The sequence below is a fragment of the Polypterus senegalus genome, chromosome 4 (genome assembly GCF_016835505.1).
Source record: "Polypterus senegalus isolate Bchr_013 chromosome 4, ASM1683550v1, whole genome shotgun sequence".
NCBI lineage: Eukaryota > Metazoa > Chordata > Cladistia > Polypteriformes > Polypteridae > Polypterus > Polypterus senegalus.
In genome coordinates, this window is record NC_053157.1 from 149,822,359 (window position 1) to 149,848,527 (window position 26,169).

Consider the following 26,169-nt stretch of genomic DNA (forward strand, 5'->3'; position numbering starts at 1 on the left):
TGTACTAGTATATAAAAGGGGATTCCACAAACTGTGATAACTATAGAGCAATTAGGTTTGTCATCAGTAGTATAAAAAACATATTCCTGGATAATAGAAGGTTGAAAACAGCAATAGAGAATAAATTATAAGAAATGCAAGTGGCACACTGACCAGGAGGACAAACACAAGATCATATTTTCACTGTAAGAACAATAATTTAGAAAACATTAGATATAATAAAGAAGTATACCTGGTGCTTCTTTATTTAAAAGCAGCCTTTGATGCAGTACTGTGAAGATATACAGTATATGGGAAACACTAGACACAATGGAAGTGCCAGAGATATTAAAAAGAATAATAATAATAATAATACATTTTGTTTATATAGCACTTTTCCCGTGCTCAAGGCTCTTCACAGAGTCTATCAAAGAAACAGCAGGGATATGTAACATTGGATACAAATGTTTCCTAAATAGAAAACTAAAACAGATAGATACAGGATATATAAAGCATTAAATGGAATAAAAGACAATAAACCATAATTCGTTTTTGTTTTCAGTAGACTAGATTACTGTAACGCACTCCTCTCAGGACTACCCAAAAAAGACATAAATCACTTGCAACGAGTGCAGAATGCAGCTGCTAGAATCCTAACTGGTAAAAGAAAATCCGAACACATTTCTCCAGTTTTGATGTCACTACACTGGTTGCCTGTGTCATTCAGGATTGACTTTAAAATACTGCTTATGGTTTATAAAGCCTTAAATAATCTCGCTCCATCTTATATATCGGAATGCCTGACACGTTATATTCCAAATCGTAACCTTAGATCTTCAAATGAGTGTCTCCTTATAATTCCAAAAGCTAAACTTAAAAGAAGTGGTGAGGCGGCCTTCTGCTGTTATGCACCTAAAATCTGGAATAGCCTGCCAATAGGAATTCGCCAGGCAAATACAGTAGAGCACTTTAAAACACTGCTGAAAACACATTACTTTAACATGGCCTTTTTATAACTTCACTTTAACTTAATCCTAATACTCTGTATGTTCAATTCTTCATAATAACTATTCACAGTGGCTCCAAAATCCACGTGTTACATTGTTTCTTAAAAGAATGAATGGAGTCAGCTGATCTTTTTAATTTAGGGAGATCATTCCAAAGTCTGACACTATACAGCTGAAGGCCTTGTCACCCATAGAGTACAGGTTTAGTGTGGGGCACAACAAGATTGCCAGAATCAGAGGACCTTAGTAGATGAACAGGAGCAGAGCAATAGAGAAGGTCACTGATATAGTCCGGTGCAAAGCCATTTAAAGCTTTGTAGTTTAATTATAGAATTTTATATTCAATACTGTAAGACACAGGAAGCCAGTGGAGGTGAAGCAGGATTGGTGTGATGTGTTCGCTGTTGCTGGTTTGTGGTTGAACTCTTGCAGCAGAGTTCTGCCTCAACTGGAGTTGTGATGTAAGATTAGAAGCAGTACCTGCCAGTAGGGAGTTACAATAATTGGTGCTAGATGTGATAAAAGCATGGACAAGATTCTCAGCATTAGAAAAGGAGAGAAAGGAGTGAACATGGGAAATGTTACAGAGGTGAAAGTAAGAATGTTTCTTAATGTGATTTATGTGGGCAGAATAAGAAAGGGAGGAATCAGGAACGTCACCAAGATTCCTTGCATAAGAAAGTCAGATGAGACCACCAACAAGAGTGACTGAGAAGGAGCTCACTTTCTTAAGTTGTGCTTTAGTGCCAATTTTCAGCAGTTCAGTTTTGTTGCAATTTAACTTTAAACAGTTTGCTCCATCCATGTTTTAATTTTACTGAGGCAAATTGTGAACTGAGAAAGCCCTGGTGAAGTTTCACTTTTAACATTGAAATAGAGTTGAGTATCATCAGCATAAAAATGATAACCCTGTCCATAGCTACAAATCATATTATGATTATTATTTTTCATTATGGAATCCAATTTTGATACCATTTTCTTTTCTACAGCAGCTTTAAGTGTGTTGATAGTTCACCCTATGATGGAGCAGGCTTTCCTGATAAGTTTGTTCAGGCATTATGCTTCTTCCCTAGCTTCAAAAATTTTTCTGTATGTTTCTTTTATTGTAAACTCATGTTTTCAAGATTAAAAAATATAGTTGTTACATTTATTTTTGAATTTGAAATGTTTTTCACTGTGTTAAAAAAAGGAATTACTTTTCTCATTGTGCTATTTTCTTCTTGTTATGGATGCTGCCATTTTGTGCTCTTTGTTGTCTTGGTTTCTAACTAGTTGATAAGCAAGGTAAAATGGTTGCATGACATAACAGAGTTGTAAGTAGAAAGGTTGGCATTGGACCCCTTCCTTGTTTTGTCCAATTTTCTGAGTACTGTGTCCAGTGCCGGCTACCCTAGGCAAAAGAGAAAACGTTGTACCCAAACCATGGACTCTTGAAGGCAATTGCTATATACGTATATTATTTCAGACCAGTAACGGCGTACTGCACAATAACGTGCACTGAATTCACTTGACTTCAGCATTCATAGTTTTCATACTCTTTTTCTGTCTCTGTTTAGCATTCGTTTGCTCAGAAGTTGATGCATTTGCTACTTCCTGAGCAGCTCTTCTTTTCTCCACCCTAGCGGCCCGCTGCTTCTCTTCTTTCGTCGGCATCTTTTTGCGTTAAAACTGATTAAGTTAGTTTTTGTGTTGCAATTACTTAGTACGTTTTCTTTAATTTTTTTACTTAAGCTGGCAATTAAGTCTTCAATCTGCCTCAAGAATGATTAAAGATATGAGAAGGTAGGAGAAGTGACCGCAAAGGTGGTAGGGAATGAGAATGGCGCCCATATGCATGCGCCGCACGGCCGTCCTGCTGTGTGCTGCCGAGAGTTGATTCTACAATAAAATAAAATAAAATATCCCGAAAGTGGATAGTAGATAGGCACGTAGTATAAGTGTACCAAATTTGAAATCAATAGGTGAAACCGTTTGCGAGCTACAGGTGATTTAAAATCCTGGACAAACAAACGAACAGCCATGGTAGCGTATTATATAAGAAGAATGAAGAGCATGGGGGTCCCCTTTGTAATTCTGCAAAAATCATACATAAATATCAGATTGAAGAGCGAGAGTTATGGAGATGAAGATCCCCTTGAACTTTCACGCGAGTTGTGCGTGAATGTCAGATTGAACAGTGGGGAAGGGTGTCAGGATGAGGTGGTGCAGCCAGGAAAATCAGGGGCTGACAGCCAAAGATAACCTGAAGCTATCCAATCCTCATGTAATATGTTACATCTATTATAGTTGACAAAATGCCACCTCTGAAAACTTTGCCACAACAGGTGTCTGTCTAGTTTGCCTATATAGTAGAGCCGGCTCTGATAATAACTACTCTTTGTGTTTTTGTCTCTAGTATTTTTTCAGCTCTGTTCTTTGATTTTGATTTCTGAATTCCCCTTTTTTGACAAGATGAAACATGGGCTTGATTCATTTGTTTTTGGCCTGTGGTTTGTTTTAACTGTGTTTCATTTCCCAGTCATTTCATTATTCTTCTGCACACTGCTGTGGTGTCAGAACAGTCTCAGACAAGATGGTTAAATAGTAGGGAGAAGCATTTGAGTAAAGGCTCCCTAGGTGGTTTTGACAGAAAAATGATAAGAGATGGGTAGTGAGAAGAAACAGTGCTCCAGATGGTGAAACTTATACAGGGTGGTCCAGATCTAATTATGCAGATCCAGATCGTCTAGATGACTTTGATTTACGATTCCAGTTCGGCACGAAGACGATTCTTCATGTCGTCAGTTCGCACACTTCTTGAGGGTCCGGAATTTTTTGGGTGATTTTCTATGTAATAAATTTAATAAATTATAGTATAATGAAAATTGCATAGTTAGATCTGGACCACCCTATAGAAAATATATTAGCCTCCTGGCATCACTCTAATATCTGGTAAACAATAAAGTTTAAAAAAATCCACGGATGTCCTTCTGGTCTAATTAGTATAGTGCGTCTATCCACGTCTGTGAAGAGCTGTATATTACTCACTTCCCATCACAAAGTGTCTGAAACACCAAAGACTTCCTCCAAGCCTGTCATTTTTTTTCCACTTCTAAAACTTTATTTGTGTTATCTCTAGCCAGTCGAGCTGTTAGAATGACATTAAAATCAAAGTAATTTTACTGTTTTCTTTTGAAAACATCTTGCTGAAAAAATCTAGAGATCAAAAAATTACAGTCAGAAGGAAGTAGACTTTCATTATTATATGCATAATACATTACACATAAAGAATGTAAGAAAGAAATAAAGAATTTTAAGGTCATAAACGGGGAAAGTGTGGCAGTGCAGCATAAAATGGTGGTGATGGACTGGGAAATCAGAGTCTGCAAGATAGATCAAGCAGTGCCATGGATAAAGTGGTGGAAATTAAAACAGAAAGGGAAAACATTTTAAATGAAGAGCAGACATTTGAGACTGTGGAGGAATGGCGAAAGAAGAATGGCAATCTTGTACTGAGAGTAGGTGAAGAGGCGCTTGTTAGGATGACAGGAAGGAGCCCATCTGAGGACAAATAAACATAAATGGAGACGAAACACAAAGGTACGGGATGCAATAAAGGCACAGTCAGGGAGGGAGGAAGATAGAGAAATGTACAGGCAGACAAACAAGGAGGCAAAGAGTGCAGTGGTAAGAGCCAAGGCTTTGGATGAAATGTATGAAAAACTGGAGAAAAATTGGGAAATACAGGGAGTAGGGGGTACAGAGGAAGAGAGCAGCCATTATCTATCTTACTGCCATTTTATGCCAGTGTTTGCCTCATTGCCACTGCAATTTTGTGTCCTGCTGACATGGCTGTAGCCATATTGTTTATGGCAATGACTTGTTTGGAGCATCACTCAGTTGACGCAGTGTATTTTTCATCCTAGCTTTACTATAAATCACTATGTGCTTCAACTTTGATTCCAAAAATTAAGTTTGTTTTTAAGCATCTGTTATGTTATTTCTTGGAAAAGACCTTCAAGTTAGTTTAGCTTTAATTTGCAACTTTGAACTTCTGTTTTTGTTTTTAACTTGTTACCAGATTGTTCTGCTCTTCTGTGTACAGATCCTGCCTATTATATGGACACTGCTTTTATTGCTTCCCTTAAAAATTCTTCTAATTTCCTGGCCTCAATCCATTCACTATAGCGCCATGCTTCACTGTCGTAAGTGCTTAAGATGCCTCAAAACACAGATAAAGCACAAAGTACTTAGAAACCACAGATATAAATGTTTATTGTAGAGTCAAAATCTGGTATTTGTTGGTGAGAAAAAGAAAAAAAATCACTAAGAAAAATTTGTCATAAACAGATAACAATCCATAAAAATAACATGTAGCAATCAAGCAAAAATGAAATAGTCATATCTAAGAAAAAGGAAAAATATAACAAATGGCCAAAACTTTCATTCACTGCAAAAAAAGGATAATAATTGAAACGGAAAAAAAATCAGTAGCAGCCAATATCTTTGTCTCACACCAGTGCTGTAGGTCTCCATGAGGCACCATGGCTTAACAAGGTTCGAACGTACCTTTAAAACAGCCAATAGCACAGGAAAAAAACTTTGCAATATGCACAATGGCACAGGGGCTTTTTAACCATGTCTGCCACACTAGCCTAAAAGTGATCGACTCACCCCATTCTGAAAAAGGGAGTATTCATCCCCTTATAATTGTTTTACCTCTACACATAAACTAACCTACATACATTATACACATCCTTGGAGATTACTTCTAAACCCTTAACAACTAAAAAGACACAAAATCCACAAATAAGTAAAACTTCTGCCACCCCTGCACTGCAACTGCTCTTCCCCTTTCCCATTTCGCTGCTCTGGACTGTTGCAAAATCAGCTGCTTGCTGGTTTTTAGCATCATAAAGGGAATAAGCAGACGCTCACGTGCAAGATGGAAACTGCCAGTCAGCTGACTGCAACAGAGGACTCTGCCAAGCCAGTAAGTGAAAGCATATTCCATCCATCCATTATCCAACCCGCTATATTCTAAATACAGGATCATGGGGGTCTGCTGGAGCCAATCCCAGCCAGCACAGGGTGCAAGACAGGAAACAAACCCTGGGCAGGGTGCCAGCCCACCGCATGAGGGCATATTATGAAATCTAAAAATCAGAATCTTGCTAAAATTATGCACTAACATTAATCGTCTCTTGAGAATTCATTTGAAGTTACTATGTTTCAGTACTGCACCTGTGAACTCCATGCTACTGTATATTATATTTGGTTAAATAGTGGCCACTACTGGTTCTTCTATATCACCAGAGCCAGCAATGGACATGGTGGCGGTTCTGCTACCATCACATAGCTGAAAGTAAAGTATTCTTCATTGAATTATAAATTCCTACAAGCCCCTTTATTTTTTCGATTTTTGAACATAACACTTCAAATATGAATCACAGTTTGTAATGTAAAACTACATTTCCTAAGAAGAACCTAATAAGAACACATTAATATAAAATACAGTTCTGTATCATCTCACTAATAGACAGGATCCACGTTTCACATAATAACCTTTATATGGCGACTGACAAGTTTTACTGGCATAGTTTAGCAGTTCCTGTGTGATGAATGTCTGGTTTTATTGTCCTTTAGTCAACTTGTTTTATTTTTGCAATTTTTATATTATTGGTAGTTATTAAATTTGACATCATCATCAAGTTCTTCCACGAAAACCCTAAATACAAAGAGGACTGTTTGACTAATGTTAGGTAGATTGCCCAGAGGGGACTGGGCGGTCTCGTGATCTGGAATCCCCACAGATTTTATTTTTTTTCTCCAGTCTTTGGAGTTTTTTTTTTTCTGTCCACCCTGGCCATCGGACCTTACTTATTCTATGTTAATTAATGTTGACTTATGTTTATTTTTTATTGTGTCTTCTATTTTTCTATTCTTCATTTTGTAAAGCACTTTGAGCTACATTTGTTTTGTATGAAAATGTGCTATATAAATAAATGTTGATTGATTGATTGATTGATTGATTGATTATTCTGTGACATGTTTATTGTATGGTTGCTGCCATTTTATGACTGTCACTTCATGGCCACAACAATGTTGTTTAGTTGCTATGCCAGTTGTCAGTCAGGTGACACATTACATCATTGTGCCCGTCTTATATAAGCTGGCAGTGGCCACCAGTGTATTACCTAAGTTCAGGTCAGATTGGGGAGCATGCACTGGTATAGCGTGTTACCACACTCACCACACAACAAAACAGCTCAGGATCCTGGTTGGCATCCCCCCAGGCAGACACGCAGTCCAGTCTCATCCCCAAGAAATGACCCTCTATGTGCTGCAACCCGTTGTTACGTAGGTGTTCCCTTGGCCTGGTCCAGTCCCTTGGGTCCTCAACAGTGAGGATCCTATGATCAGGATCCCCCTCAGGGAATTGCGCCACATGGCCATAGTGCCGTAACTGACACTCCCTCACAATGCAGGCAATGTGCCTCATTTGAGACTCTGTGAGCAACTACTCATTTGACATAAAGTCAAACCAACGGTACCCAAACCTCAAAGTACTAGTTAAGGGAATATAAAGCAAATTATTGACAGGTTGTTTACAATGTTACTTCGACTTCAATTCTTGCTTAGTGTTTTGGCTCTGGTTAACAGTTTGATGGCTTTTTCTGGTTATTCATATTCTAGCTTTTTCTCAACACCTGCCTTACCTTGTGGTGTTCAGCGTATGTTTAAACACAAAATGTAAAGGAAAGATTAAAAAAACACAAACGATACAATGAAATTAGGAGCTCAGTACTGGCCGACTATAATCCATCCATCCATTATCCAACCCGCTATATCCTAAGTACAGGGTCACGGGGGTCTGTCGGATTCAATCCCAGCCAACACAGGGCACAAGACAGGAAACAAACCCTGGGCAGGGTGCCAGCCCACCACAGGGCGCACACCTCTACACATCAAGCACACACTGGGGACAATTTAGAATCGCCAATGCACCTAACCTGCATGTCTTTGGACTGTGGGAGGAAGCCAGAGCAAACAGAGAAAACCCACACAGACACGGGGAGAACATGCAAACTCCACGCAGAGATGACCTGGGAAGTGAACGTGGGTCTCCTAACTGTGAGGCAGCAGCACTACCCACTGCGCCACCGTGCCACACCCGACTATAATCCTCAAACTAAATAGTAATATTGGGAGGACATTCTGAAAGTTGGGAAAGGCTGCATACTGTCACATAAAAGAGCCACTCAATTAATGCAAAGGAATGGTAAATGAGTATTAGAACTATTGTTTATAAAGGATACATCTATGTTTTTCCATTCTCTTTCTTTATCTTTCAACCATCAAAATATGTATTTAGTTCAAAAGGTGTATTCAGTTATCTCCATGCTGTTATGAACTAGAGAGGACCTAAGCTGAAAGTCCTGAAATATCTTCAAAAAATGCCCACTAGAAGGAGAAAAACTGTTAGACTAGTCAAAACAAGAGCAAACATTGAATCTTTATCAATAAAAGTTTTTTCAAAAGACTATTTAACAAAATTAGTTCCAAGGAGCACAAAGGCACAGAAGGTAAAGACTACAAAACAGGCAATCCCAAAAGCAAATAAAGTTCCAATACAAAACACAAAGAACAGTCAAAATACAGAGAAACATCTTGAAAAATCCAGAATTCACAAAAATAATAAAAAAGGCAATACACACAGGGGATTTCACTAACCACCTAGTGCATTTCCAATCAGCTGCAAAGGACTGTGGGTTTTCCGCAGCCTTTATAGGATTGAGGGCAGTCCCTTGCAGTGATTTGAAGGTGGTATTATCATAAAAATTAGCAAAATATACAAAAATGTCACACTTGAAACCTAACCGAGATAGGGAGCTAAAACATGGCACATGCTGCCAGCAACAGTTTAGAAGCAGTACCTTTGTTTCTTTTAAAACTTTTAAGATTTTTTTAAAATATTATCCCATTTTGCAAGTTGGTTGATCAGGCTGTTCCAGGTAACTATAAACCAGTAAGCTTAACATGCATTACAGGCAAATTAACAGACTCAAATAAATAAATCAAATATAAATCAAACATCACATGTCAAGACAAGGTTCATTGCTAAATAGTAGGCATGGGTTTATTCAGATGTTTTACTAACTCAGTATCTTAAAGTTCTATGAGGAAGCAATGAAAGCATATCATCAGAGCCATGTACAGTATATGATATTATTGATCTTAATTTTCAGAAGGCTTTTGATTAGGTACCACATGAAAAGCAGATAATGCAGAATCAGATGTATCATTACGAAGGGATGAAATTTAATGAAAGTACGTGTAAGGTATTACACACAGGTAGCAAATACTGTTTGTTAGATCGATTTGAATAAACAATGGGAGATTTGAAACTTGAGAGTACACCTTATAAGGATCTAGGAGTCATAGTGGAATATTCATTATCTATATTCATCCAGTGGATAGAATCAATCAAGATGGTAAATGAGTTGTTAGTTTTATAGCATAGTGTGTAGAGTGCAAGGCAAAGGAGTTTATGCTTAAAATATACAATTCTCTAGCAACAAGTATGGTCTCCATGTTACAAAAAAAGTAATTTCTAGAGAAAGTCCAGTGGCATCACAATTAGGCTGACTGCAGGACTGAGAGGTATGAGCTATGAGAAAAGATTGAAGGAGTGGAGACTTTTTAGTTTAAGCAAAGATTTTCTTCATAGAGAACCACAGACACATGGAGTAAATTACTGTAATAATGTAGTGTGTGTGAAAGTAGGACATTGGAGGCGACTATCAAGACTTGATATTATTTTGGATAATCTAAGTTATTAGGTTTGGTGAACCTGTGGGGCTGAATAGTCTGTTTTTGACAAAATCATTTTAATGTAATTTTCTAACACTCAGCAAAGGTTTCAGTTTTAGAAAACATTCCAACCACATTTCCTAAGTATCTTTAAGACATCAACAGGAAACTGGAGGTAATACATTTTATCATATATTCTTGCAACTCTTTTCCAGAGGCAGGGACATTTTTCTGTTCACTTGTCTGTGAACAGTGGCTGTCATGGATGGTGCTTTCCTATAAATAAGGAAGTAAAATATTACAGAACCACAGGCACATTTCTTAGAAACTATTTAGCATGACATTGCCTAGGGGTGGCTAGTATGGCAAAAAATGGATATCATGATAATAATTACAATATTTATCATAGTACAATCTATATGTATATACTTTCCAGACTGAATCCAGCTTGGGTGCTTCTGTAGGCCCAATTTTATAGGTAAACAGTGGGTAGTTCTACTGTAATGTTTGTTTTCAGAAAGACCATTTTAATAAATCAAAGTAATAATAGCAATAACAATAATACATTTTATTTATATAGTCCATTTCCCATGCTCAAAGTGCTTCACAGAATTTCAGAATGAAAAACAGAGAAAAAGCAGAAAAAGAGATCAAATACATTACACCGGATACAAAAGAATATTAGCATAAAATTTATACTAATAAAAGGCAAAGCCCTCACTGACTCACTGACTGACTCACTCAACTCACTCACTCACCCATCACTAATTTTCCAACTTCCCGTGTAGGTAGAAGGCTGAAATTTGGCAGGCTCATTCCTTACAGGTTACTTACAAAAGTTAAGCAGGTTTCATTTAGAAATTCTACACGTAACGGTCATAACGGTCGACAACATCTGCCATTTTAAACTTTCTTATTTATGGCCCCATCTTCACGAAATTTGGTAGACGGCTTACCTGCGCTAACCAAAATCGATGTACATACTTATTTTAGTGGTATGACACGACTGTCGGCCGCCATATTGAACTTTCCAATGGTCTTTGTTGCCATCACTGGCTCACTGACTCACTCATCACTAATTCTCCAACTTCCTGTGTAGGTAGAAGGCTGAAATTTGGCAGGCTCATTCCTTACAGCTTACTTACAAAAGTTAAGCAGGTTTCATTTCGAAATTCTACGTGTAACAGTCATAACGGTCGACAATGTCCGACATGTTAAACTTTCTTATTTATGGCCCCATCTTCATGAAATTTTGTAGGCGGCTTCCCTGAGCTAACAGAAACTGATGTTCATACTTATTTCGGTGGTATGACGCCACTGTCCTCCGCCACATTGAACTTTCCAACAGTCTTTGTTACCTATGGGCCCATCTTCAAGAAATTCGGTACGCGGGTTCCCAACGCTAACTGAATCCTACTTACGTACATATATACGTCCATAGCCTGCAGCTCGGTCGCCGTGTGATGTGGCGTTAGGTCCCCCATCCCCACGCCTCCCACTTTGTTGGCTGCCTGCCTATATAAGGCTGTCCGTTGCTCTGGTCTCTTCATTCCCTTCCTTGCTTTGCCACGGTATTCACGTCTCCCTGCTGATAACTGCAGCCTTTTTATTTAATCCACAGCTTCTCCACTGTTTTATTGTTCGTTTATTATTATTATAGTTATTGTGTAGGTATTTTAGACTTAGTTTACATTGTTCAGGTACCCATTTCCTTTATCGTTCCAACCGTACCCCCATTAACATGTCATCGAGGTTATCACCATCGATCAAAGAACTGTCACTTACCGAGTGGTTTCCATGCCCGGAGATGGCGCCTGCCTTTTCCACTCTCTGTGTTACATATTGCACTGCCATATCAGGCTCACTCTTGATATCCGGAGGAACATTGTGTCTTATGTATTGAATGACTGGGACAGGTTCAAGGTGTGGACTAATGACGGTATAGGAGATAATTATACTACACAAGAGCACTATAAGAGTGGAATGCTTGAGCCCTTCACCTATGGTTCTGCATGTGAGTTGATGGCTGCCACTGAATTGTTTGGTTGTCGCTTTCAAGTGTACCGAAATGGCCAAATATTTTACACCTTTCGACAACTGCCAATGCCTCTTAAACATCTTAGATTCATAGGTGACGATTTGAGTAGTGGACACTTTGATGTTTATGAATGTTTAAACTCTCAAAAGCTAGATGTGAAGTTATCGATGAAACCGGTTGTATGCTTACAACGCTTGACAGATTCTGAATGTCACTTCAACACAAGTCCTGCAAATACTGTCGCAATTGAAACAAACCATGAAACTCAAACCGATTATGACAAGATTACTGTTCACATGGCCAACTGTACGTTGCATGCTCAAGAGTAAGCTCAGCACACAGCTTGGTCATATTACAACCGGAGGGCCGAACTGACAACGTGGCATACAAAGTGATCCTTAACAGATAATTATTAGTATATTTTCCATCAGTTTAAAAAGGTTTACTTTTCTTCTTAATAAAAATTTAAGGCAGAATTTTGCCGCTGCGAAGCGTGGGTATTTTGCTAGTACTAAATAAAGATAAACACAGGAAATTTAAAGCGATGAATTAGAATAACAGAAAATAAGCCAGAATTAAATACAAAAATACAAATACAAGAAAACCCTGACAAAATAACATAATTTGTGATAAAAATACAAATCATCCTGAGCAGCTAAACAGAGGGGGTGAACAGAGAAAAGGGTCAGAATGTCAGGGTGTGTTAAATGCCTTCCTGAAGAAATGAGCTTAAGTTGTTTTTTTAAAGAATAGTTTTGAGTCAAAATAGCATTGTCGTGCAAAATATAAAACATGAAGAACTGAATAAGAAATAAACATATATTACACATAATATTAAAAAGACACAGAATCACTGAAAATGTACTGAATACTGTATAAACTATGTAGCAAAAATAAAAAAGAACATGATAAAAAATAAATATTCAAAGAGCCATTCCCCTGATACCTCATTGCACAAAACAAATGTGCATAACTACAGTAGACCTTAATATTGCCTGTCCAAACATTTTTATGAACATGATGAAAAATTATATATAAAGACAACCCAAAGAAATGTACACTTTTGTTAACTGAATTTAGTTTCAGCAAAAGCTTTCAACTCAAGTCCTACAATATGTACAGATCGCTAAAGAAAACTTACACGCTAGTCACAGGACTGATTTTCAAAATCTTCTTTTAACAGAAAACAATGTTGGTGGACAATTTTTAAAGACATATTTTCGTGAAGAAACATCACTATTTCTAGTAAGTCTCATATTTCATTGTTTTTTAACTTTAAAGATATACACCATTTTACCATACATGGACCAAAAGATGTAAAAATAGTTTTTACTGTTGTTTGCTTATAACTTTATTTATAATTAATGTTTTCTCCTACTTTAATTAACCCCTACTGGGGTGTTCCATTTCCCTTGGTGCCCTAAGTGTGTGCGTTTCTTGCTTAATGGTTAATCCAAGGCTACATTATTATCATAATCGTCAGTGTTTGAAGTGAAACAAATAAATTTACTTTGTTTTATTGGCTTCTTATTGGCTTTATAAACAGTTGCAGGGGTGGGGGAATGGCCTTCTACAAAGTCTACAGATTCACAGAGCAAATGGAGGGGGGCAAGGGTACTATTTACAGTCTGAAGATGCAATCATACATAGTTTCAGGGGAAAGAATTGGTGAAGCGTTAGGATTGTGGTTGTGCATTGTGAGAAGTGACTGCTGTGTCATAAGTTAACAGAATACCCACTCTTCACCATGTACTGTGTCTTTTGCTATCAGTAACAAAGGTGGCTTCCTTATGTCCACCATTTGACAAATTTATACCAGTGTCTCATTTCACCCAACATACTGGAACACCTCTAACATTGCCTTTCTATTAAAATGGTATGAAAATGTGTGCATCTGAGTGATTACAGTTTCCATACACTCCCCCAGAAGTAACTGATATACCTTGAAATTACCTTGCCAGTTGTCCAGAGCCTTGCCACAGCTTCATGCAGCAAATTTACACCTTTCAAATTCTATGTCTCCCTAAGCCTTTTTCTTATACTGAGAGATGGGAGATCATGAGCTGAGTACCTAGAAACATGTACCAAAGTCATAGTGAATGAAATGGGTAAGAATCATGGGACTAATATTTTTTGGAAGTGCTTTTTGACTTCCTCTTATCAAAAGGTGTCAAAAACAAGAACAGAGTAGCGAAAAGGTAAGGCACAGGCAAAAGATTCGGAACACCAGAGAGAAGTTACAAATCACTGAAAGTCCAATACACAGGATCCAAAGTCAATCAAAAGCAAGCAAAACAGCCATTATGGCATCTAGATTTCTTTTCTCCTCACTTAACTTCAAAAGACTTTTTTACAGTTTCTAAGTGAATCCAAAACACAGATAAAGCCTTTGCACTTTTAAATAACTGTTGGTCACAATACTAGGCACATATAACATAGGCATAAACAACATGGCTACAGCCATGCAAAACAAGGAAAAGAAATGACAAGGTAACACTGTAGTGAAATTATCATCCTAATGATAAAATAACATGAGGTGTCCATAAACATTACATTAATCCACAAATGTGCATAAATAGGAAAAAGGGATTCCAAAACTCAGATTACAGTTATAAAACTCACATATTACTTGCATAAAATAAGAGGTTATTTATGTAATTCCTGAGAAGAATCTTACCCTAACCATTCAAATCACTCTCAAAACAAAAATGGTGACTGCAGCATTATGAAATAAGTTACAGAAAACAATACCACTGGGTGTGAAAGGTTGCCACAAAGAAAGAGAGGGAATGAGATCAAGAACACAGTAAGGCTTCATTTTAAAATGACAATTTTTTTTTAGAAAACAACATGAATATGGTGTTTTACAATATGTGTACAAAGTCAAGAAAAGGACCAATACTAGGAAACAATTTTGGCTTTGAAATGTAGTCAGTAAGTGTTAAAGCTTTTGTTAACTTGTTTAGATGGATTCCCTACAGACGTCACTTTAACCCACAACAACAGGAAAGTTGATTATAAAATTTAAGAAACCCTTCACTTAAGAACACAACTTCCCATGATAATTTAATGTATGCCATAATTTTGAAATAATAACTTAAGACTTGAAAAATTGTAAACTTGTCCTTTAATGTTTAATTTTTAGAGTTATCAATTAAGACTTTTAACTTTAGAGATTCACACAAAGATAGTGCTGCATTACAACTGAATGTGATTCTAATGTGGGTTATATTTAAATTTTAAAATACATTGCTATAGAAATTAAACTGTAAGGAATTTAACATGCCTGCGGTGGTCTGGCACCCCGCCTGGGGTTCATGAGGCCTTGTGCCCTGTGTTGGCTGGGATTGGCTCCAGCAGACCCCCGTGACCCTGTAGTTAGGATATAGCAGGTTGGATAATGGATGGATGGATGGAATTTAACATGTGGTTTATTTTGACTGAGAAACTAATTTGTTAAAATAATTTCTAAACCTCATTTTAAATGTTTCTATTAGTGTGAATCAAAGTACCATAGCACGGTGGTTCCCATTTTCTTATCAAACAGTCCTTCTTTGAGAATGGAAAACAACAACTTGCCCCCAGTCATTCATTTAACTGAATCCTGTTAAATGAATATATATTTTGCCTGAAATTATAAATGTCAATTGCATTAATGTTAAATACTAAAAACATGTAAAGATTGGAAATACTAATTGGTAATGGTGATAATATTATCATAATTATAAATCATTACAATAATTAATTTCACTTTGAGAAAATGGCACAGAGTTAAGCCAGTTTAATTAAAATTTTTTTATTGCTGAACCTTTTAATGAGACAAATTCAAGAGAAAAGTTATATTCTCCCATCTGATCTCCAGTTTTCTGGAAACCACATTGCCATGGGAGAGCCATTGCTCCTCACTATGATGCAGTATGTCTTTATGCTCCATTCACATCGTCTGGCAGAGGTCAGAGAAGAGAAAAGAAAAGCTTGCACTGCTCTTGCTTTAGATATACAAGTAACAGTAATGACGTCAAAAATACATCATTCAGTTCAGGACTCAAATATCTTGATGCCACTTTTTGTAGAAAGCATTGCATCCAACAAGCCTATTCAGCTTAAGTTATCAAAGAATTTATAATTCTAAAAAAATCATCAGCTGTTTCTCTATTTGGTACATATTAAAAAGAGCAAATCCTCAGAAAATATCTTTATATTAATATAAGGAATGTAAGCATTTACTGTAGAAAGCACTCTTTACTGCAGTCAGTAGCCTTGTCTACCAGCAAAGCAAAACATTTGCCTTTTATTTTCATTTTCGTGGTCACTTATATGTCTTGAAAGACTTAGTTTTAGTGTTTTTGGTGGTTGTCTCATCAGTCATAGTTGACACCAGGTTGATTGCAATGAGAAGTGTTACCTCCTCTGCTGTTGTGTGTAGTTTTCTGTATTGTGCCACAAAGTAAGTGACTTAATATGAGACCATTTGAGGCTTGGTAGTCAGCTATATGACTTTTACCCTTCGAGTTTGCTGTACACAGTATTTCTTTGGTTTCTCCTGTAAAAATGATTAGGATGCAATGTGTCACACAGTGTACTTTTTTTAATCTGATGGGCTTCATGCTATCGGCTGCCAATGAAATGAGTGACAAGACGCACAGGGGTCTGCACCTTATCCATTAAAGTACTCAGAGATCTGAACACAATTTATATATTGTCGTATTTTCTAATGTTTGGTTTTACACCTTCACCTGACTCAGCTCTCTGTCTTGTTGTTACCTTGTCTGCTTTTATTCTCATCCCTTTTCCATCTTGTACTTTTTCTTGTTTACTGGCCTTCCACTGACCTCATGTAGCTCTTCCATTTGATTCTTTTGGAATACTCGCTAAAGGCAGTAACCTAGTAACGCAAATTGCTTTTGCATCAGACATATTTACAGCCTCACATTTGTTCTGCTCTCTTTGTTTCATTTTTTACAAAACTCTGTCATCCTAATTTACCACCCTCCCACCTAGCACCGCTGTTTGCCTATTTCATAGTGAAAGGAAACCTCATTAATAACTCTTATCTAGTGCATATAATGATTCCCTAACTAAATAATGAGCAACATTCCCACATACAGAATACCACCTTGAATACAAATCTCACAATTCTCTTATCTAATTTTACCGTCTAGTCATTCAGTAGGGCATTGTCTACATCTTCCCTGCACCCAATTCAATACAACATCAATATTTAAGATTCCCAACTTGCTAATAATGAGGCTTCCTAGCAGTTCTCTGTGATGTTCTTATTGCTTAAAGTTTCATTTAACTACTGCATTACACATTATTCTTTCACTATTGTGTTCAATTAAAGGATAAGTCCAGCATTTTCAATGTCAAATTAAATTGTCACGATCATGTTAGGTTTTTTTATCATTTTCCTTTTTTGTGAGTCAAAATTTAATTAGACAAATAAACAACTAACAAACACATCTAATGTAACATGAATCAAAAATTATGAAAGAACCTTACTCAGCATGATGCCTGCCCCAAAGTGAGCAAAGCAAAATAAAAAAAAAAGTAATAGTAGCTGACGACTTGTCTATACAAGGACCAGATGGCCCAATAATGCCTTTAGCTAACAGCACCAAAAGGATGAAAGTTTTCGAACTTCCAAAGGTTGGAGAGTAGAGGTCACTTCTGCTGAAATCTTAAAGTCAATTACACTTTTAGTTGCTGAGTAAGAAGAGTCTACTCTGCAAAGATAAATGACATAACACAGATAGACCAGTAGGTGAAAAGGAATAGAAGAGCAATATTTGAAGACAACATCTAAAAAAATGAGTTTGAAACAAAGAACCAGAAGTAAGTATATGGGTGTCAGTCTAAGAGCATATGAATAAAGGTTCCTGGGATAGCGAAAAGCATAGGCCCTATAAAGGGCTGGAAGATATAGGTGGTGTTCGCATTTAAACTGAAAAAGTTGGTGTTTAGGAATTTTGGAGATTAGAGTGAAATTCATAAATATATTATTGAAGAACATGGAGGAGCATAGGAAAATTCAAGGGAACAGACAGAGCAAAGCATTAGCAGATGGTAGAAAGATTTACTTTCAATAGCTTAAAGTATGCAGACTGGTTTCTTGGCAGGAGTTAAGAAGTGAACATGAATGGGTCAAGAAGGAGCTAGGAAGACAGCAGCATACCACAGATTTAAGTTGGAGGTAGAAAAAGAAAGGAGTAGAATTAATAGATCACTTTAAACATAATTAGTGCAATAAGAGGAGTCCAGAGTTGTCTAAATGTCGCTTAGTGCCTTTAAGTTTAATATGCTCATGAGGGAAAAGATAAATGGTGAATATCAATTCCAAAGGCTACACTGCAAATAAAAAAGGAATTTGGGTCTGCTAGGCTAAGCAGGAACCTATGTGACTTTTAATGCCATACCAAGTCCTGAGGGCATAAGAGGTTAGAGTGCCTCAGAACAAAAGGTGAGCTTGAACCTTACTCCAGAATTGTAAGGGTTTTAGCATGGCACTAACAAAATTAAAGCAGGAAAAACAGCATTCATTTTAGTTATTAATCAAGAGTGAAATGGCAAAGGATAAATAGTCCATAAAAAACTGTGGTGCTTGGATATGGCAATACAGTATTTTAAACCAGAGTGGAAATCTCAATACCATTTTTTTTAAAAAAAGGTCACTATAATGATAAATAGAAGAAGCGTGGCTTAAGAGTTCACAAGGAGAGAAGCAGATATGGGCCAATATATTTTAAATCCTGCCAATGTCTCAAAAGAGTTAAAGATATTAAGAATCTGTGGGAGATCAAATGAGGCATTGCCTAAGAAAGGCAAAATATCATCAGTGTATAGTAAAATCCTCTGGTGAGTACTGTGAGGTGAGATTAGGTCAGATTTGCAGAGGGTATAGCAATGGGTTTCAGCGAGAGACTAAAAACATAAAGAGGAGAAAGAATAATCTTTCCAGTTTCTTAATATAAATGAAAAGGTTATGATATGCTTGAGTTTGTAATCAAATTTGGAAGTAGAGGCATAAAGAATTCTAATCATATTCACATGTATAAATTATCTGCAACATCCCATTTTCTACAATACCTGCCATAGAAAAGCATAATTCTTCCTATCAAAGGCCTTCTCTGCATCAAGTGAATGGAGGTCACCAGATATAGTCGGTATCAACCTTACAAAAGGTGGCGGATAATGTCTGAAGCCTGATGAATCTAAATAAATCCTGTTTGATTAGGGTGTCCCAATTTATAAATAACTCTCTTTAGGTGATGATCAAATTCTCCTGCCGTCAATTTAACTCCCAGGGTTTGTGATCTTCGTTTGAGAAACTGCCAAGAAGGGCAGTTTCGTCTTATGTTTCAGTTAATAATTTTGTGAGATTTTAGTCATACAAGTATATATAAAAAAAAAAAACAGAATCCATCTATGTGTGACTTTGCAATGTGCACCTTTTCATATAAAATTTAATTTTCAAAATGAGATAAATTACACTAAAAATGCACCTTGTCACATTACTCAGTCGTGGCTGAGTTTGCAGCACAGCAAGCTGTCCAATTCCCAAGCAGCTCTGTTCACATGGTAATGATATGATAATTGATCTTGTTCTTTGGGGAGGGGAGATGCTGTACAGACAACGCCTACAGTGACTGTGACAAAATAGCATGCAGGCTGAGGCATAATTCATCTATTTTGAAGTAAGCAGGCTTGGATAGACCATTGGGACAAGAAGGAATTTTCCTGGTGGGCTGCCAGTTGTCATAGGCCATTACACTATAAGAAATAAAAAATGATTTTAAAATAACAACAACAACATTTATTTATATAGCACAATTTCATACAAATAATGTAGCTCAAAGTGATTTACAAGATGTCAAAGAGAAAGTTACAAAAAAAGTAAAATAGTAGAAGATAGAAGAATTAGTAACAAAAAAAGTAGGGTCAAATGGCCAGGAGAACAGAAAAAGCAAAATAAACTCCAGTTAGGCTAGAGAAACAACAAAATCTGCAAGGGTTCCAAGGCCAAAAGTCCACCCAGCCCCCATTCTACCTAACATAAATGTTGTTAAATCATCCCTCTGTATTTCTGGTCTTGAAATGGAATGTTAAACAATAATATAAACTGTATTTTGAATTTATTACAAATATATTCATATATTAGCTGGCCTGGTCCACAATAAATCTATGTGCAGAAATATCATCTAGTTGAAATTAATTCAACAAAATGTAACTGTAGTCTGTGGTACCTATGCCATCACTTGCGACATGAGCACCCAAAGGTGTCATTCTTGACATGTCCATTCCAAGGCATCAGTCACAAGTACTAATAAAATACTTGTATTTTTCATTCAAAAAGATGCCATATAGTAATGACACTCTAACCTAATTAGTGTTGGGAAAACATTACTAATTAGTTACATTACTTGTTACTCACAAAGAAATTAACTACATATGGTATATAGTCACTTATTATAATATGTATCGTGTTACAAACTCTGTGTTATTTTTGCATTACTTTTTCTTCTTTTGTATGAAAAAGACCACATTTCCCAGAGCAAATATTAGCAATATTTTGTGCCTTTATATGCTGAAAGAAAGAAAGTAGTTTGTTTTTATAAACTGACGAAGGAGGAGTAAGACATAGTATGAGCTGGCAATATATTGTGCAAACAAGCAGCCACAGTGTCAATAAAAATGGGAAAATTGCAGTCACAAAACAATTACAACTAACAGCACGAGACTGTAAATTTAAATTTGACAACATAAATAACATAATTATTTATTTATTTATTTATTTTTACTTTTGTTGAATTTGTTTAAAGCATGTAACATATTCCATACAATCAAGTCAAACTTAACTTAACAAAACTAAATTCAATTCAAACAACCCATGTGAGAAAGAGAAAAAGGCCAACAGCCAAAGTAAAACTTTTAAGAATAATACAGAGGGAAAGTAGTCTTCTCCCCAATTTTAGTGCTTATTCTAAAATATTATTGATTAGATCTGGCCAGGTTTTAAAAACGTTTTATACAGATCCTCTAAGTGCAAATTAGATTTTTTTCCGAATTTTAGATAATATATAACATCAGTTACCCACTGACTTAAAAGAGGCAAGTTAGGATTCTTCCAGCTGAGCAAAATAAGTTTGCATGCCAATAGTGTAGTAAAGGCAATCACAGTTTGTTTGTCCTTCTCCACTTTAAGCCCTTCTGGAAAAACACCAAACACAGCTGTTAATGGGGTAGGAGGGATTGTGACACCATGGCTGTCTGAAAGGTATTTAAATATTTTGGTCCAGAATGATATTAATTTGGTGCAGGCCCAAAACATGTGATCCAGTGAGGCTGAAACTTGATTGCAGCGTTTGCAGGTTGGATCTTGCCCTGGAAACTTTTTGGACAATTTTAAATGAGACAGATGCACTCGATAGATAATTTTAAGTTGAATATTTGAATGCTTTGCGCATATGGAGCTCGAGTGAATTCTGTGTATGGCTGCATTCCACTCCTTTTCTGAAATGTTGAGTAAGATATTCTTTTCCCACTGTACTTTAGGATCTTTAAAAGGAAGGGACTTTAAAATGGTTTTATATATTATAGAAATGCTGTCTAAGTCTTAAAGACTGATCAATATCTCTTCTGTAATAGAAATAAATAAAAAGCAAGTTCTTCCATTTTTTTGTTGGCTGGTAGAAGACCCTTCGTGGCCTAGTGTCTGGAAACCTCTACTCAGTGGCACACATCCGCTGAGGGAACCTGGCCACCCATCCACATTGAAACATCATGTTTTACGGTTATCAAACTGCCACTTATAATTTAATATACAGGCAAAAAAGTGTAGAAAATATAGTATTAATAGTATACAGTATATACTGTATATTAATCCTATACTTTCAACTGTTCAAAGCTCTGTCACTTCAAGCAAATGCAGTATTTCAGAGCACCAGAGATGTTACAAAATAAAATAAAGTAACTCAGTAATGCAAATCCATTTTTTTAAGTACTGCAAGTATTTTTGCTTTAATAAATTAAGCATTGCGTTATGTTACTTGTTACTTTAAAAAGTAATCGTACTATGTAACGTGCATTACTTTTATCATGTTACTCCCAACACAGAATCTAATAAAGGAAATTTTAAATAAATAAATAAAAATGATACAAAATAAAAAAGGATGATAGATGGAGATTTGTATCTCAGATCCTGGGAGGGTAATGTGCCCTCTATAGCTGTTAATTAAATATGTAGTTTTATTTTTCTGCACTCATTTTGCTACATTAAAGATGGCAAACCATCAGAATTTTTAATGAACTCAAATGAGAGGAATAACCTCTCCATCATTTTTCTAATTTCCTATAGTTTTTCTTATTTAAGTTTCCCTTTATTAATTTATAGTGTCACTTAGTCTGCTGCCTCAGTTATGTTCCTTCATACATATACATTACAGAATGCTTCTAAACCAAACATAAATTTATTTCAATGACACTATTTACATCTAAGTCTTTTAGCAGGTTGTGGTTTAGAAAACTTCATTTTTCCTCAGCAGTTTTCAGGCAGTTTTAGCCAAACACTTGTTTCATTGACATGAATGGTAACACTCATATAATGCAAGTATTAGAACATTAGAACAATCTAGACGAGAACAGGCCATTCAGCCCAACAAAGCTCGCCAGTCCTATCCACTTGTTTCCTCCAAGAAAACATCAAGTCTAGTTTTGAAAGTCCCTAACATCTTACTGTCTACCATACTACATGGTAACTTATTCCAAGTGTCTATCGTTCTTTGTGTAAAGAAAAACTTCCTAATGTTTGTGCGAAATTTACCCTTAACAAGTTTCCAACTGTGTCCCCGTGTTCTTGATGAACTCATTTTAAAATACAAGTCTCGATCCACTGTACTAATTCCCTTCATAATTTTAAACACTTCAATCATGTCACCTCTTTATCTTCTTTTGCTTAAACTGTAAAGGCTCAGCTCTTTTAATCTTTCCTCATAATTCAACCCCTGTAGCCCTGGAATCAGCCTAGTCGCTCTTCTCTGGACCTATTAGACCATAGGTTCTTAAAATACAGGATCAGCTGATGTCATGCACAAGTCTCATATTCCAAAGTAATAAAAACCTTTATCAGTGACTAATTACCTAATACAGTGGTTCTTAAACTTTGTTTCTTGCAACAACCCAATTTTGCCTATTTTATTTCTTTGATATCCAGAATGGCCAATGGCACAGCTTGTAATGGAGCACTGGCATTTGCTTACACTGCCTGCTCTGAAGATGATGCTTTTGGATTCTTTTAAATCTGGGAAGACAGAAACAGGGATAAATGTATTTTTAAGTTTTTTAAGTTTGCAGTTTCCTTTTGAAAGACTCCAATATTGTTCCTACAAGTTGAGGAATAAAATGTGATTAAAAGGATCAATGTAAGATTTATTTGTGTAATTCAGAACCGAATATGCAATAAATATCTGAGCTCACAACACTAATGACACCTCCTTTTCAGGACTGTGATCGTCAGGATTAAACATATTAAAGTTATAGAAGTCATTCTGGAGACACAACAATCTCCTCAAAACATTCAAACACCTCACAACCCAAAAAGGATAACAGAAAATGATGTCAATCATATTTTCCTGTAAAACTCTTTTTTGAAAACACTTAAAATGCCTAAAAATGCTATAAAATGCCAAATAAACTCTGTAAATCTACAATGTTCAAATGTCACTGGACCATTATACAGCATTTGGTATAGGTTTCTCAGCAAAATTAGTTCACACTTTTGTTTTCAGTCGGCTAGATTACTGTAATGCACTTCTCTCAGGACTACCCAAAAAAGACATCAGTCAATTGCAACTAGTGCAGAATGCAGAACTCAGAAACGAAAATCTGAGCATATCACCCCAGTTTTGATGTCACTACACTGGTTACCTGTGTCATTTAGAATTGACTTTAAAATACTGCTTATGGTTTACAAAGCCTTAAATAATCTCGCTACATCTTATATATCGGAATGTCTGACACCTTATATTCCAAATCGTAACCTTTGATCTTTAAATGAGTGTCTGCTTAGAAATCCAAGAGCAAAACTTAAAGAAGTGGTGAGGCGGCCTTCTGCTGTTATGCACCTTAAATCTGGAATTCTTTTTCCGGTTTTCTGTGGTGGCGATCTGCGCCACCACCACCTAATCAAAGCACTGTGATGTCCTTACATTAATGGATTAAAGGCCAGAAGTCCACATGACCATCATCATCAAATTCTTCCATGAGAACCCTAAATACAAAGAAGACTGATTGAGGTAATTTATGTTAGGTAGAATGCCTAGAGGGGGCTGGGCGGTCTCATGGCCTGGAATCCCTACAGATTTTTTTTTTTTTCTCCAGCCGTCTGGAGTTTTTTTTTTTTGTTTTTTCTGTCCTTCCTGGCCATCGGACCTTACTTTTATTCTATGTTAGTTAGTGTTCCCTAATTGTAATTATTTATTCTGTCTTTTCTCTCTTTCTTCATCATGTAAAGCACTTTGAGCTACATTGTTTGTATGAAGATGTGCTATATAAATAAATGTTGTTGTTGTTCAGCTACATGCCTCTGTATTTCATTGGTTTTCTGAAGATGCATTGTGGGATGAATTGCTTCGAAAGAATTCTGCTGGACAAAGTTTACAGGTGTCTTTGATAGTTCTGAACAACTGTATTAGCTTCTTACTGAGCCTTCACTTCTCAGACTAAGAGTTTCAACTCCCTGTGCCTAAGCTGCAGTGTCACTAAATGTCAATAATGATATCAAGAAAGAGTGTATTTGTCAGGATCAGAGAAAAGAAAAAAAATTTTGTTTTAATTATATATTTTTTAGTAGCATTATTTATGATACTTGTGTTGTAGAACAAACGTTAAAAGAAAAGATCTGGCTGCGGAACAGCACTGTATATTGAAATACTGTCTGTTGAGTAAATTACAATGTAATCTGAAACTCCAAAAAAATTAACAGCATTGCTCAGTTAGTATGTTGTAATATATGTACTTTACAGAAAAGAAACAAAGACTTTTAAAAAGTCAGCTTCCCACAACTTTGGCATTATTAAGGCAGTGGATACTTTATTATTACTGCAAACATAGTGTAAAGCCACCATGTTATGGATAATGTGGTTATTATGCTAATGAATCTGCTTAGGAATACTTCTGAAATGTTTTGGGTTTTGAGTATAGAGAAATGATGAATCTGCTGGTGAGATCCACTGACAGGACCTACATTATTACAAAAACTGTACGTAAACATATGGATCAAATCTGCGATTGGCGTGGCCTTCCTCCATTTTTAATACTTCATTGAAAATAATTTGAGATGCCTAAAAAACAGCTTATTATTTCTGCTCAATAAAATGTGTTAATATTATACAATAGATGTATTAGAAGACAGCATATGTATGATTTGAAAGCACTTCAAATTGAAGAAATAATTAAAAACACAACGAACATTCAAAATTCGACGTATTCTGTTTATCCTGAGCAGATATCACCAATATAGCTTTTTGTTCTGATGCCCTCTCAATACTCACTGTTTACAAAACTGCTCTTTATTAAACTGTCTTTTTCATTTAATGATACATATTTAGAGAGTTGAATATTGTCATTATTCATGTGATGCCTGGTATGTTTTAGTTTTTATGTTTGTTCTGTAATGCTTATGTTTAAAACTGGACTTCTGATTGTGTGAATGTAAATGACAGTGTGGGGATGAGTTCTTATCGTGGTATTTGGCCATTTGAGCTTGTTATACTTGTTGTTACACAGACTTACCATATCAATTTACATAAATGAAGCACAGCACATGGAATCTCTACTTAGTTAAAATTGTGTATCCAAAAGTGTCCCAAGAAGTAAGCCTTTAATTTTGAAAGACAGGAAGAATGCACTCTAGATGGATGCATGGGATGTGTTTCATGCTCTTATGAAAAGTTTGTTGTACAGTGATAATGACGCAAATAACTCTTTGGATCTTGGTGACTGTGACACTGATGAACAGTTGTTCCGTTATGTATAATGAATTGTTCCAGATGAGGATAAACTTGATGATGGGTATTATTTATATTTGTTTTGATCATATTGGTAGATATTTCTCCATTGTAGTCCAGATTCAATACAATTCTTTCTACAGGTTTTCAGGTTAACTTATGTACAGTATGTGTGTCTTACTTGCATTGCTTGGTATAGTACTGCCAGTTTATTTTACAAAGATGTGTACATCACATTTGAGTGTTTCTAACTGCATGTTAGCTAATGTACAGTAAGCTCTCTCAAACGTCTGTGTTGACTTTGGTTTATTTGGAATTACACTGGCAATTAAGGGTATTTTCTTTGATT